The sequence below is a fragment of the Ictidomys tridecemlineatus genome, chromosome 7 (genome assembly GCF_052094955.1).
Source record: "Ictidomys tridecemlineatus isolate mIctTri1 chromosome 7, mIctTri1.hap1, whole genome shotgun sequence".
Classification (NCBI taxonomy): domain Eukaryota; kingdom Metazoa; phylum Chordata; class Mammalia; order Rodentia; family Sciuridae; genus Ictidomys; species Ictidomys tridecemlineatus.
The window spans coordinates 114153155-114169715 of record NC_135483.1 but is presented as its reverse complement, the minus strand read 5'-3'; the positions used below and the strand labels follow the sequence as shown (position 1 = coordinate 114169715).

At 33.0% G+C, this 16561-nt stretch overlaps 1 protein-coding gene across 5 annotated transcripts in view; it reads left to right on the top strand.

Moving 5' to 3' along the window:
- Nucleotides 1-16561, top strand: part of Lrp1b (LDL receptor related protein 1B) — a 1779935-nt gene that overhangs the window by 103271 nt on the left and 1660103 nt on the right. The window lies entirely within an intron of this gene.

The following is a 16561-nucleotide window of genomic DNA, read 5'->3' as shown; positions in this document are numbered from 1 at the left end:
ATATGTCTCACTTGGAGAAAGGATAAACAAATGGTCCATTGGCAGTAGAAAGGAGTGAGGTGATAGGTTAATGCATTTATGGTTTGCTGTGCATATCTAAGTGAAAGAAGCCAGAATCAGCATACTCTGTACTCCATAGTTCCACTTACATGACATTTTGGGAAAGCAAAATTATAGGAATGGAGAACAGACCAGTGTTTGCAGAAGCTGGAGGCAGTAGAAAGGTTGATGGCAAAAGGCCAGCTCAAGGGATTTATGGGAGGTAATGGGATTGTTACATCTTCCAGTTTCTTTGGAGGTACTTATCAAACTCATAGTACTTCCAACCAAAAAGAATTTTATGTATGTTAATATTTTTTAAGTGAATCAAATAAAATATCCCCTTTTGAACTTTAGATAGGGCAAAAGGGAGGGAGGGGAAGGGAGAAGTTGGGGTGTAGGAAAGATGGTGGAATGAGATGGACATCATCACCCCAAGTATATGTATGGAGACACAATGGTGTGACTCTACTTTGTGTACAACCAGAGACATGAAAATTGGGCTCTATATGTGTACTATGAATTGAAAAAATTAGAATAAATATTTTCTTTAAATCCCCTCTCTTTGTTTTTGTTAATATACTAAGACTGACACATAGAAATAATAGGGAATTAGTAAATAATTATTCAGTGAATGAGTGATTCAATAAATTTTAAAGAATAATATGAATTTGAAATTTGTTAAATTCTGCAATAGGTAGCAGTATTTATATTCTGATCCGAACTCCTGAAACAGACAGTTATCCTCAGTCAATGAGCAAAAGTACAGATTTTGAATGAAAGAAATATCACCATTCTTGGTATCTAGTTAACAGTTATTAGGAGAGCATTACATGACAGTTAAGATGTAACTCTGAAGTTTTATCCTGTGTACCACTTTCATGCTATGTAGGTTGGACACATTGCTTAACCTGAGTGCTTCCCCCTGTTTTATTTTTTCTTTGTAATATAACAAATTTCAAGGGATGCTACTTCTCTCAGTCATTAACTCTGAGGAATAAATAAATGTAAGGAAGTTACATCAGGACCTGGCACTTAATAGCACATACTTGATGAAAGTCAGCTAATGTTATTCTGCGTCACAATGTAGAAAATATGTCATTCATATGTTTTCTTCCATTCTCTGGATAGAGAATGGTGGTAGTTCCACTATGTCCTCTCCCTCATCTTTACTATGAAATTTATATATGTCTGTCTTTCTATATATAGTATATATATATATATATATATATATATATATAAAATTATGTTACTTTATATATATATGTGCATGTATATATGTCCATATACATATATAAAGTAATAAAGTATGTATATTTATATGGATATATAATATATGCATATAAGTTTAATATAATATGTACATATTAATTTATATACTCAATATAGAACATAATAAATTATATGTTAATAATATAGAGAGAGAATTTTTAAGGTTAGGTTCTCATTCAATTTTTCACTTAATTCCATGGAAAGTGAGCAACCTCAATAAATCCAAATCTCTTCCTTACTGAAGTGACTGAATTGGCCTAGGCAGTTTGCTGGGCCTTTTTAATCTTGGGATTCTCATTTGTGCATCAGCAATGGATTAATGCAGCAGTTTGACTGCTCTATCATAAACAGCATTCACGTGGTCAGATGTATGTTACCTATTGTGTACAGGAAGCACATGCAAATTCCCCTCATCTGTTTCATCTGAGTAAGGGTGACCTTTTGCAATATGGTCTGAATTATAAAATCTTTTCAAGCTGCTGCAAGTGAATAGATCATCTGCTCGTAGCACCCATAAAAGTCATACTTGCTGTCAACTTGAGAGATTTTGGCTCAATGCTCATGTTTCTCTTTCCCTGTCACAGGAGAAAGGCAATTCTTCTTATGAGGAAGACAGGATGTACCATGAGAAAAATATGAAAAATAACCCATTCTTGGTTCCAACAGTTACAGAAACTACATATTTGAACAAAAAAGTATTTATATTTTGTTGTAATTGGTCAAACTTTAAGCTTTACTCTTGCCTATAATATCATGATTTACGGTAAAGTTAGGCTATATGCTTCAGAAAAGAGCACTCTCCAATTCCTATCAAAATATAATCTTTACTTCCTGACAGACTATTTACTTTGGTCTAATATAAATGCCAACTAACATTATAGCCTGGGAAATAGAATTTAAGTTAGCATCCAAGTAAATTTGCCTAATTGAATATAGTAGATTTATTAAACTGAATCATTGGAGATTTGTTGAGATAGAAAGCAAATATTGTGTATTTATATATACATATATATGTATGAATATAAAATATTTTTAAAATGATGTTTTGGAAAATTCCCAGGATTCTATTTATCACATAAATTCATTCAGTCTGGAGTATGACCATTTATGACATGCAGGCCATGTCTCAGGAACTATTCTTCAAAACAATGAAGGTGTTATCTGGCTTTCCTTTTGACTCTCTCAATATAGTTATGTATATAAACTGAGAAAGAAAAATGATGAAACTTGATTGAAGCACAGACATAAAATTCATATCTTAACGGATGTGTTCTTTAAGATTAAAATGGGAGTAAAAATGTGAATCAAACTATCAAAGTTTGCACAGCTGTCACCATGCTTTAAAGGTGACAGAGTTTTGACAATTTCCAAAAACAGGCAAAATAAAGTATAAGAACTTTTTGGGTCAAAAAAACCCATCAGATCTAGTCCATGTCTCCTTTGTCTCTCTGTTTCCTCTTATACTTTAAGAGCTCGGCTAACCTTGCTCATTCTCTGTGGGCATGTGGGCAGTGGAGAAGAAATTTACAGAAGATCTTGGATAGTAGCTCGAATCTATTCATCCTTTTTTATCATTGGAGTGTTACACCTGCTTCCATTAAAACTCACAGACATATTGCTCATCACAGTACCTGAAGGTTTTTCCTATTTAGATATTATTAAAAATCACTTACCTGATCAACTGATCAGTAAATTATCACACACTATGTCTGAAAGTAATATTTTGGGAAGATTAAAAAAATACCCACAGGAAGGTTTTTCTTCCTTAAGGAATTTTTAACCTAAAGCACACTTACTCAAACTACTAGGTGACCCAAGATCTGCCCCAGGTGACCCATCTTTGTAAACCAAACCCAAGTCCTCCAGGAAGACTTGATATCCTGCTCTATTTACTATCCCTGTACTATTTTAGTTATTACCTGCTCTATTTACTATCCCTGTCCTATTTTAGTTATTACCCCACTGTCATATTATCACTAAGAGCCCACCTTCTATACTCAGTTGCCTAGATTAAATGGTTATTAACAAAATATTTCAGTCTCCTCCCTTCTAAATAGGATTAATAAAAGTTCTTCCTCTTTGGATTGTTGTGCTGAGTGGAGTATTACCATGATCCTAAAGTGTTAATTTAGTTAAGTATACATTGCAGGAATTTGTGGTTATTTATTAAACTCTTCTGAGTAAAGGATTAAAAACAAAAGTCTGACATAAAATGGTTGTGGTAAAGTTATAGGTAGAAAAAATATTCTGTGAAAATAGAAATTATATGCTGACCCATTGAGTGGAGCAGGTGCTTTGGATGGGGGTAGGCAAGTTGGTAAGGAAAAAGGATTGTCTTTTATGGTCAACCAGACAATTATGGTACCAGATGATGCAAGTAGGATATGCTTATATCTAATCATAAACATATTAGATATAATTATATCTAATTATAAGCATATCAAGAAACATCAGTTTCCCCTATTTTCCTTTCCCATATACATCTATACCAAACTATTTAATGTTTGTTTATTTAATTCTCTGTTTCTACAACTAGAATGTAGATCCCATTCTGATAGCACCACTGTTTGCATTCTCTTTATCTCCATTTAATGAGTGCTTAATAAATAATTTTTGAATAACCAAATGGAAGACTGAAAAATCCAAATATGTATTCAAAGTGCAGGTATAGATTTTATAAAGGAATCTCAGAAAAAGAAATATAGATAATCAAATAGAAAATCAGATTACCGAGTAGCAATGTAAACCAGGGAAACTTGATTAACATGAGTTTGTAGAGGGCCAAATTTAACAGGGCATATATAGTATTTTTTTTTCCTGTAAAGGTCTGTAGCACAAGAGCCAAAGAATAACACAAAAATAAAAATGCACCCCATTATTGACATGAAAAACACACCAGGGAAGAGGTTAGAGAAAGCAGGTCTTAAGTCAGTAATTTTTCAGGTGTGATCTGTGAACAAGTGGCATCAGTCTGTCTTGGGAAGAGAGGGGCTCAAACATTTTTGAGGGAACTCACCCCAGACCTACTGAGTCAGATACTCCGAGGCAGGGCCCAGCAATCTGTTTTAGAAAGTCCTTCTTTGATTCTGATATAGGCCAAAGTTAGGAACCAATGCCTCAGTTGTAAAAGCTGAAATGTGAAGCTTGACAGAATGAGTAGTGATTACTACGAGAATAGAGGGTGTTATTGGACCAGATGTGAAGACATTTCAGTGGTTGCACCAAACGATAATCTGGTTCTTATAATTAATTACTTCCTGGAACACTGCTATGACCCAAGCTCTTCATACAGCTGCCTCGCCTAGTAGACAAACTCTTTCCATTCTCAGCTGCAATATGAGGCTAAAAACATTCATACATATTTTTCCCTTTTTATTGCACAGCTGCCTGACCACAAGGAGCAAAATGAAATTAATATTCAACTAATTGTGTGTGACCATTGAAAGTCAAGTTAGTGAGAGGGAGTGGTATTATAAAACTGAGAAAGAACCAGAGGGAAACAGGATTAAGATCTCACTTGATAGTAATATGAAATGCTTCAGAGTATAGGGTTGGACTGGCATAGAGCAGGAGGTGGCAGATGTTTACAGCAGATGTGATAATGATATGGTGGCTCTCCATCCCAGCCTCAAAATATCTTTTCCTCCACTTTTATCTGGAGTAAGAATTGGATCAAAATATTTGTATGTAGGAGTGTTCTGTTACTATGTGAAAGATTCTGGAAGAAGTCATATATCTTTTCTTTATTCTAGTCATTGCCCCCCAGCATGAGTTCATTTGTTTAAACATGAAAGAGGTGACTATTGACCATGAAGATTAGATAAAGATCAGTTATGCTATGTTTTACAGTGGGGGGATCTTAAATCCCATGATTGGTCTATACCTTCATAAATAGCACTCCCCAATTTCTACCAAAATATAATCTCAACTGTTTTATGTCTGAGCTGAAGATATTTTTTGAGTCTTTATCCCAGATGTAAAATAGAAATCACCTTATGAAAGATTATGTGAAACTTGAGATATCCAAATTCATACCAGAGAGCTGTTACAAAATCAATACAAGGCATAGAGATGACAAATTAACCTGAATACCAAGAAATGAGAAATTATGATGAAAGTTAGTCATAGGCAGACTTAGGACATAGAGTTAGATAAAATCTCTACAGATTTTCTACTATCTATTTATGTATATAGTACCAATTTCTTAGGTATAAATGTGAGAGAGAGAGTAATCACAAATCAGAAGCTATGAAAAATTCTGGCATTGGAGATAAGGGTGAGGATGCTGACACAAAGGCAGAGGTTAAGAGTGAGCTCAGTTAACTACAATCCTTCAAATAAGACCTGCTGACTTTTTAAAACTTGGCAGTGCCTGGTCTCCACAGAACTTTACCTGTGGACTATTAGACATAACATCATAAAATTAGTGAATTTGATTATTATGTATGTTTCAGGGGATTTAATGAAAGGTGATTTATTCTTTGCTATTGTCGACAAAAATAAAATATTCAAGTGAGGAGTGTACCTAGAATATCATAACCTTAAATAGTTTGGGCCTATAGTTAAAATTCTGTGTAGTATGTGTTATGAACAATAACCCCCTCTTATACAAACTACTCGTCTTTAAAACAAAACAAAAATAAAATCATAAGAAAGACAGTGGAATGATTCTGACATAACTTTCCTATGTTCATATATGAATACACCACAGTGAATCACAACATTGTGTATATCCACAAGATTGGGATCCTAATTAGAATAAGATATACTTCATGTTTGTATAAATATGTTGATGTAGATTCTACTGTCATGTACAACTAAAAAGAACAAATAATTTTTTAAAAAGATAATTATAAAATGTTTCAAATTTATATAATTAACTTTTTATTAAAAAAGGGTAAATACATCATACATTATGCTAACAATTCTTAAAGTGTTTCATTGTTGATTTTGTTATATTCTGTTATAGAGAACTCATTTTAGAGATAGTTTTTCCATACTTTTTTTCTACTTTTGTTGAGAAAACAAATCAAGATGATTTAATTGGTCTAGAATTAGCTTAATCTTCCTAAAAGTGTGAACTAGATGAGCTTTTATTATATTCCTATAAAAATAATAATCAAAATGTATACTTTTGAACTGACATTCAGAAGTCATAATATAATAAGAAGAACCTAGTTTCATGCTCATTGTGCTCTAGGAGTGTATATCACTTTATGCAAATTTACACTTTTATGAAGTAGAAATTCTGAATAGTTTTAGACTTGAGATGGCTTTAAAATGCAATAATCTTTTGGCACAAAGCTTAACAAGGACAAATATTGTACAGTGAAACAAAAGGTCAACTGATTGAGGATATTTAAGTATGTTCTTCATCCTTATGCAAATAGAAATGGTTCATTTTTGTGCTATATTTTACAAAGTGAAACATAAAACTTTGATGATCTTTATTGATTCTACTCTTTCTGTAAATATCATTGCAACATTATTTAGGGCTACTAATTTTTTTTCTGAGTAAATTATATTTGCAGAGGTACTTTATAGAAAGTTATACTCCAATTAAGGCTAGTACCAAACCATAAGTATCTAATTAAAATACATAAAAGCTCTCCTTGGAACAGAAGGTTAAACTTGTATGTGTTTTCCCTATGGAGATCATTTTTGTACTGTGATATTTACAACTAATATGTAGTTTATTGACATCATTATTTAAAATGCTAAAACATGAAAGAAACATAAGTGTCTTAGTTTTTTTACATTCATGTAAGAAGCCCTCATTTGCTTTGAGAAATTATGTTAAAAACAAAATGGTCTGATAAAGGCAATACTGTTACAGGACATTTTCTTTTGTTAATGTAACTCAAAAAATGACCAAAAAAATCTCAAAAAGGTATTGAAGTTTTAATTTATATATAAAGTAAATAATGTTCTCAATATTTGTTAATGACACTAGTAGTACGGCTTCATTTATCATGACCATTGGTTATGATGCATTATATCTCTGAAATGAAAAGTGCATATGGAAATGCCAAGTATTAGAGACTTGGAAAGGAGAACATATGTTTTTCTGCATTGTCAAAAGTGCATTTGTTTTATTTAGTTAAAATGTGAGCATTTATTGCAATGTTAGTATTTAATTATTTTAGTAGTAATTAAATAAGAAAATTCTATTTTGTGAGGCCATATGTACTTATTGTCACTCATGGAAGTAGGTTTTGCAACCTTGAAATTACCATCTAGAATGAACATTTATTAGCTGCATTGTTTTTCTAGCAAGAATCAAGAAACCAAGAAAGTAAAATTGACCTGAATTTGTAGAAGAGTTCAAATGCTAAATCCTGAAATTAATTACAAGATGTATGACCACCCTTGATCTTGATTCTAATCCAATTCTAATTAAACTTACACCATAAACTAAAAATTCACACACTGGAAGGCTTGCTTATTTATTTATTTGTGTATTTATTTATTTTTTAGTTAATCTATTTCATATACATTCTGAAAATAAACTCTAATTAGCTGAGTTTTTTAATGAGTGTTCTCAGTGATCCAGGAAAAACTCACTGAAATAGTTTTCAAGCAAGCCTTTGAAGAGCAATACATTTTTGGGGAGGTACATTCTAGATAGAGTGAGTGAGTGGGGATAAGGTTCTAGGATGGAAGTTTGGTTGGGAAGAATGACACACACTAGGAATAGGTTGAAGTTAAGGAGTCACCTTGGGTCCGATATTAAGCTTGATGGCAACCTTTACTTTAGTAAGCTGAAAGCCATTGGGAAGTTTTGAGTAGAGAACACAGCATCCTTTTGAATGTTGTATTGAGAATAAACATTAGTTGGAAATGAAGGAAGTGGCAATCCAACTGGAGTCTTCTATAATAAAAAGGATAGAATTGACAATATGATTGTATGTACATTCCATGTATGTATTATATGCCAAAATTCATTCTGCTGTCATGTATGATTATAAATAAATAAATAAATAAATAAATAAATAATTTTTTTTTTAAAAAAAAGGAATGAGAGTCCTGAGCAACTGGAGGTGAGAAGCGTTAGCTTCAGGATATAAAAATTAAATATAGGGCCAATACAATTTTCTGAGACTGGATGTGTGGCATGAAAGAAAGGAAAGAGTCCAAGAACACCCCAAGGTCATCTCATATACTTAGAAAACTTACCTTATTTTCCCTTCTACTCCCAAGCTATTGAGCTAACACATATCCTCACATACAGCCATGTGTGTGCATTCCTCTTCAATAATTTAGATCAACTGATAAGTCTACACAATATGGTTAATTTCTCTGTGGATTGTAGAAATTAAAAATGAAATGAGGGTTAGAGCTAGTTAAAAGATTTGAAAGGGCTAAAATCTTTTATTCTAATTTTGAATTAGATGTAATTTTGCTTCAGGCTAGCTGGAAGAGTTTTGTAAGTGACAATTTAAGCTTAAATTAATCTCGCTTTAAAGCCTTTTTAATAAAACGTTTCTATGAAACAGTGAAAAGCTAGTGATATGAGGGCTGTAACATTCCCAGGAATATGTAATCTAAAACTATAACTTAATTTGAATTTTACTGTGCCTTTTAATTAAATTCCAGATCTTCACAGACAATCAGTATACATGTATAAGACACATCTAACCAGAAACTGATGTGGAGAATTTAGGCATTTATCTTGATAGTGAAAGTTCCAAATCTGGCTTCTGAGGAAAAAGTGTGAGTCAGGCTTGGAATTTCATTAGATATAAATACTAATTCAGCACTTATTCAATTATATATTTGTCATAATCTGTATGGACATGGGCACATTTTTTAGATGGATAGAAATCTAATTCATGCAGACTTTGTATCTAAAAAAATAGACAAGCATTTATTTCAGGATTGTGCATTTTTTAAAACCAAAATTAGATAAAATTAGGCAAAACCATGAAGCTCCTTTAAATGTGGGATATATTTTATTCTTACAGAAGCAATCTAAGGATAAATTATGCAATATAAGAAAAGTGAAACTTGTAGGGTTTTTCTATAGTCTTTTTTACTTTATAATAATAAATTATTTTTTATGATTTTGAATAGCTTTGTATTTTATAAAGGGAGTTCTTATAAGGAGATTGAGTTCAATTGAAATCTCAGCATATGTTATAAAGTTTACTCAGAGTGTCTCTATCCCAATATGTCTGAGTTTTGGTTATTCATTTTCACCTGAAGGGAGATATTTATTTAGTAAATGGCAGGGCCATTCCAGGAATAAGAGACAGCATGATTTAGATATCAACGGGAACTTAAGAAGAATGATGACAACAATGTTATTATAGGCACATTTAATCAAAGAAAGTGACAAACACTTTGTTGTAAAACACATAAATACTAGTTGATAACTAATTCTAGCCACATAAAAGGCATTAACTTTTTCCCACTGAGGCGGAGAAAATCTCATGGATAGCACATAATTATTTACACTACAAATGATAGTCTATTAACATGCAAGACTTTGTTATCCCACGTTCATGCTTTGAAGGTAAAACACTAAGAAAATGGAAAGAGCATGTAAGTAAATATATGAGCAAAAATTTTAAAAATTATTACTTCACACTAAACAATTTATATTTTTTTCTATAATTCAACACAGCGTTTACTGAGCACCTACCATGTGCCAGGCTGTGTACAAGAATTAGGGACACGAAAGATCAAATGATGCAAACATAGCTAGTTATCACACTTGAAATTAGTTAAATCTGGAAAGCAACATTAATGACTGGAAGAGAATGGTTTATCACTGAATGCATCTTTAATTATAATCACAAGTCTACTATTAACATATATGTATTTATAACTAAAAATTTTTTTATCATTTTAATTCATGCAGAGTTCCTGTTCTAATATTTTTGTTTGACTATTAAGTTTAGGGAAAATACCTTTTGGAAGGACAAGGACAAATATGAAACTGTGACTTCAATTTCATCAGTTTCCTGCCTCAGAGGATTACAAGCCAATTTTTCTAAAGATGATATTTCTATATTTTGTCTTTACATCACTCCTTCTGTCTTTAAAATATATTAAATCATTCTCGAGTTCTAAATATTCAGTATTGTCCTCTGCTTTTTGCCCCACTTTGCAACATTTAAAGTAATAAATCCATCCCATCTAGATACTATCTCATTGCTTTCCATTCACATCCATGACTATTTCCATTTTCAGGGTAATACGCTCCTTGACTTTTTGATTTCATATAACCTTGGAATACTGTTAACCGATAATGTTTATAAAAGAAAATTGAGGATCGACTTATGGTTGCTGCCTGGTTTTGGTTTTGCCAAAAGAAAACAGTTAAATGTAATTTCATTTCCACTATTATCATTTTCTTGAGAAAGGAATTTAAAACTACCCACCCACACAATAGGACACAGATATTCATGGTCTCTTTTAATTTCCTTTGTCAAACTGTAGCTTTGTGTTTCTAGATTTTATCATGGGTTAATAGAAATCTTTTCCTCTAATTAAGGATCTGAGATAGTTTTGGGGGCTGCTGATCTGCCCCCGGCTACTTGGCTACTTTCTTCCTACCTGTCTTCTCCACAATCCTGACCTTCTTGCCCTCCCCCTCGGCTGCTCTTACAATAGTAACCATGGTCACACAGTAGCCAAGTCCAAGAACTGTCACTTTTCATTGTACTGTAGTGTTCCCAATATTTGACAGTCAACTGTCCACTTCTTTAAAAGACTTTTGTGATACTGCTGTAACCTGGTTTTACTGCTTTGTGACAGCTCCTTTTTTTGTTTGTCCTTCTTTCTTTTCACATAAAATTGGGCATTTACAGTTTCTGACAACAGGTACTAACTTGACATACCTCTTCCCTCTGTGTAGTAATAATTCTTAGAGTTTGAAGTACTACTTTGATGAAATTGACTCCAAAATAAATATTTTCAACCATATCTAATCATAATCCTTTTTATGGTGATTCATGATTTAGTAGTTTATTTCTAAAAATGTGCTACTACATGGATATTCATTATCATTTCAGATTCAAGTCATTAAAATGCAAACATATTTCATTATATTCTTTTTTTAATTCTTTTTTTTAAGAGAGAAGAGGAGAGAGAGAGAGAGAGAGAGAGAGAGAGAGAGAGAGAGAGAGAGAGAGAGAGAATTTTTTAATATTTATTTTTTAGTTATCGGCGAACACAATATTTGTTTGTATGTGGTGCTGAGGATCAAACCCAGGCCGCACGCATGCCAGGCGAGCGCGATACCGCTTGAGCCACATTCCCAGACCTCATTATATTCTTTTAACTCCCTGCCTTTCCCACTATACAATCCAGATTCTGCTACTCATGTATTTAAGAAACTTCAAGGTTACTACTACAATAAATATTCAAATTATGTAAATAATAATTTTTGAGATGGTTCCTTCTTATTAGCCAGCCAGTCAGTCATTCTTATTGATTATCCCTCTTCAATTCTCATAATTTCTCTTCTCTACTTTCTAGCTATATGTTGTAATAATGAGGAAGTGAGTTGTTTTACCACCCAATTGATGTAATAAGTGCATATATACGATTCTGTAAATATTTTATTTGTCTGGATATGCTGAATGCCTTTTTGATTGATAGAGTTTAGTTCTGATACTATCCTTTTTTGCAAAAGCAGTTACTTTTCATCTGTTATGAAATGATATCTTTTTCTACACTAAATATCATCCTTGATAATTCTCTTCCTCTACTAATCTGCTTCTCATAACTCTTTTGTTTATGGATTAGCCTTGTTACTTTTTAATATAATTTCATTTAACCTTGCTAGTGTTAATGGCCACTGTCCGATATACTTTCTATGCCCCTTTCCACCTTTCCAGTCTTGACTTATTTGAAAACATAATAATGATTATAAATTGTAATTTCCTCACAAAAGTAAAGTGAATGGAGCAAATTATTTTAGTACTCAAAGCCTTATCCTCAGCACAATCAGAGTGGTGGCATATAATATGTGCCAAATAAAAACAGACATGCCACACATTCACTCGGGTTCTTTTCATTTAAACCTACTTAGGGTTTTCTGATTTCTGTGCCTTTACTAACCCCTTTCCATTCCACAAATGCACTATTCCCATGACATGAGGACACTATATCATATAATTCTGCTAAAACTTAGTTTAGCTTTATAGACGAAGGGTTAAAGGCTCAAGAATTTAAAGACTTGACAGATTAAGGACAGTTCTGATTCTTTTGTAGAAACTGTTGGAGCCAGTATTATAGAAATTCTACTGGTTTTTCTAGTCTTTCAAAAACCTGAAAATTCTACTGTGGCCCTTTTATTTCTAAAGTTATTTGTAAAATACATTAATCACACCATAAATTTAATATGGTAGGTGTGGTAAAATACTAAAACTACCAGGTTACAAGACTTTACTAAGTAAGCTTCATCCCTAACTATGTGACCTTGAACATGACCACATGTCTTGGACATCAGTTCTCTTTTCTGTAAAATGATAGTGATGAAACAGGTAGAGTTCATCTGTTCTCCTAAGCATTAAGTATTGTAATTGTCTTAATAGTCTATGTGGAATATATTGCAATTCCATCTGTCTGTTAAAACCAGAGGAATACGTATCTGACCTATTAGATCATAATTTGGCTTCAAATGAAGAATTGGGTGCTAAGAATAGATTTTATGAGATGAAGAATGTGATCTTCTTAACAAAATGAGAATTCAAAGTAAAAATTAGTTTGATTTAATATAGTCAAACATCTGGATATGTGACTAAAATTTTCAGTTTCCATATGGATGTTTAACACTGTATGACTAAAATCAAATTTATAAGACTTGAAACTAAATCCATGTCAAAATAATCAGGTTTACCTAATTTGAAAAAAAAGATTTAGAAATTTGATTATTTTAGCCTTACAGATAAGTGATAATGAACTATTTTGGGCGTTTTTAAATTATTTTATAGTTATATATTATATATAAATACATTTTATGTAAATTTATTTTATATAAATGTACATAATTATATATGTTGTATATACATATATATACAATTTAGTAAAAAAACAGTTACCTTTAGAACAAATACATAGGAAATAATCATAAAAAGTGATTTTTACATAAAATCCATTTCCCTCTTATTTCAAAAGTTTACATTAGTGCTTCCTATTTGCTATGTCTCAGACCATACACCTTTTTTTTATATTATGACGTTCTCTCCTGTAAAACTCTCACCCAAAACACATCAAAACAAAATATACATAAAATTAAGGAAAATAAATGTCATAAAATATTAAATGCATAAAGAAGACAAGTGAGCCCATAAATATGTATGAGTTTCCTAGTTGATACTTACATCTCATGCACTCCTCTGTTCCAGTAAAAGTAACCCAGAGTGTAATTTCATTTCAGAGGTTATAGAATGGTGGGTGAAGTTTCAGGTATCTGGTGTATCAGTAGGTTAAAAGTATTGATTACAGTGGAAATTAATTTTAAAGACACAACAGCAGACCTTTAAACTATTTAGCAGAAAGCATACAGTTTCCTATGGTGAAGAGAGATATAATTAAAAAGCTATCAATAGGCTGGTATTGTCAAAACTACTTTGTCACCTTAAGCACATTCCTTATAATTATCTTAAGACTTTAAAGGAGATTACCATTAACCTCAGAAGAAAAAGGGTTACTATGCTTTCTGGTGTGAGAAATTGTATCATCATGTAGATTAAACCTCATTCGACAGTCAAATTAGATTTGGGAAATGATTGAGTATTAAACCTACTCATGTATATTATGAAATGACACAAACTATGAGGGCTAAATGGGAGAAGAGAAAGTTTTCCTCTTTTTCAAAGATTTGGGATTCCTTATGTGCATAGAATACGATTTTAAGCATATATCAGAGACATAAAACTGAAGCAATAGAAGGAAAACTCAAAGATATTTTTAGACTTTCCCCAAAGATTTCTTTTCAGCTCTCAGACAGTACAAAATGAGTCAACACTTAAGAAAGCCAGAAATAATATAACGAGTCTGCAAAATTACAGCTACCTACAGCTCAGATCTTCAATCAAGTAATTGTTAAAGGCTCTCTAGAACGAGGAACAAATATGTTCTCAGCTGAACTTGCATAATAATTTTAACCTTATTGTCAAAAGAAAGAAGTCATAATTAAGATAGTACAATGCATGAGGCAGTGAACAGCACAATTGCACCTTTTTGATCATTAATTCCTATCCCTGAGGTGGTCTCTTCAATTGTAGAGCAACAGAAACCATTTCGGCCTTCTTTCCATGTATATGAAGTGAGTTCCAAACACCAGATAATCAGCAACTATCCTTCTCAGGTGACGTGACGTTGAACTGACTAATAGCCTTAGTTGATGTGAGCAATTTTCACCTGCAGGGGAATTAGTTTAAAACCATATATGTACTGGGATACTAGTCTATCTGTGGCTAATCAGGGTACAGAAGAGGGTATTCTATTGTCGCTAGTATTTGTAAAGAACCATGTAAATCAGGGTTTCTTAATCTCATCCTGATTGACATTTGGAATTAGAAAATTTTTGTTTTGAGGGCTGCCTTGTGCATTGTATAATGTTTAGCTGCATCCCTGGCATTTCCCAAGCAACTCATCAACCTTGTGGTGACAAATCCATATTTTCAGATCTTACAAAAATACCTGCTAGGAGACAAAATTTCTCTCACTGGAGAACTACTGGTAAAAGAGCCTTGGAAATACTATTCATATTACATGACTACATATGCATTCATATGCATAACTATATCTATGTATACAGATATACGTGTATACAGACACATAGATGTACTCACTCTTCTCTGTATAAACTGTTATAGACATTTTGTATATATCTGTATATGTCTATATTGAGTCTTATATATACTATATATACATATCCATATACACATATAGGAATGCATACACATATACACCTCCACATATATACACATATATCCAAATACATATAGTTTTTATAAAACATTTATATGATAATATATGCATATGTATTATGCACATATACAAACTATATATTTACAAACATATTTATCTTTTTATCTATCTATCTATCTATCTATCTATATACACTCAAGAGTTCACACATATAACATCTATAAGGGACTGTTTCCAGGCCCTCTATAGATACCAATAGCTAGGGATGCTCAAGTCTCTTATTTTTTTTTTGGGGGGGGGGGGTTGTGATCATTTTTATTTTTTCCTTCTCATAACCAGTTTTAAAAAAATACAATCAACTCAGGTACAAGGATTCCATTTTTAAAAATCAGAGTGCAAGGATAGCCATGGCCATTGCCCAGGTTAACCTACATATTTACAGCGTGCAGGGTGGCATGGCCAGAGGCAGGTTGGAAGGTGGTATTACAAAATATACAAAGGTGGTCTTTTGTGCTTTACATCTTAGAACCCTGTCTCACTTCCAAATGAGACACTATAAAACACAAATCACAGACTATTTACTATATAACTTATGAAAAATGCTGTATAGATTTGTGACTATAAATACAGAGTATAAATGGCTCTTGGGAATTAGTATCTATTGGGGGGGAAGGTCAGAGAAGGTCAGACAAGATAGAGATGCCTGGATGGGGGAGGACAGCAGAACTGCACTGATACTTTGGTCTCATATAAGCCTGAAGCTCACCTTCCAAGGAAGAATAAAAACAGATGAGATGAGCAGCAATGGTATAAATGAAAAGGGGCTCTGGAAGGCAGAGAGGAGGCACCTGGGACATGGAGCCACCCCTTATCCCTCAGCCACACGTAATCATCGTTCTCAGGGCAATCTAGCTGCACCTGGTTATCTTCCTAGAAAAGTCTGGAGACTCACAGGCATGGAGAAGGTGGAAATGTTTGAATAGAGACTCCAGTGCATGTATGTGTGGGTGTGAACATGGATGGAAGTTGACTACTGGCCCAGAAGTCATCTTACACAAAAGAGGAACTGGAGACAAACAGACCTGTCCCAGGAGCAGGTGATTCCTGGCCCTAGAGATGACAGCAGTGGAGGGAGTGAGACTAATGGACTTGCCTATTCTGTTTCAAGGGCTCCAATGGGAACTATTTCTATCTGGCCAAGGAAGTGGCATCAATGTAGCCTCAATGGTTGTCAATCAATTTGACTTCTAATTAGCCTGAGGTCCTCTGGCCAATCAACATCTCCCCAAATGCTAACCATTTCCTGTTCTTATCCTCCATCAGCCCAGCACAGGATCAGAATCAATCAACAACCAATCTG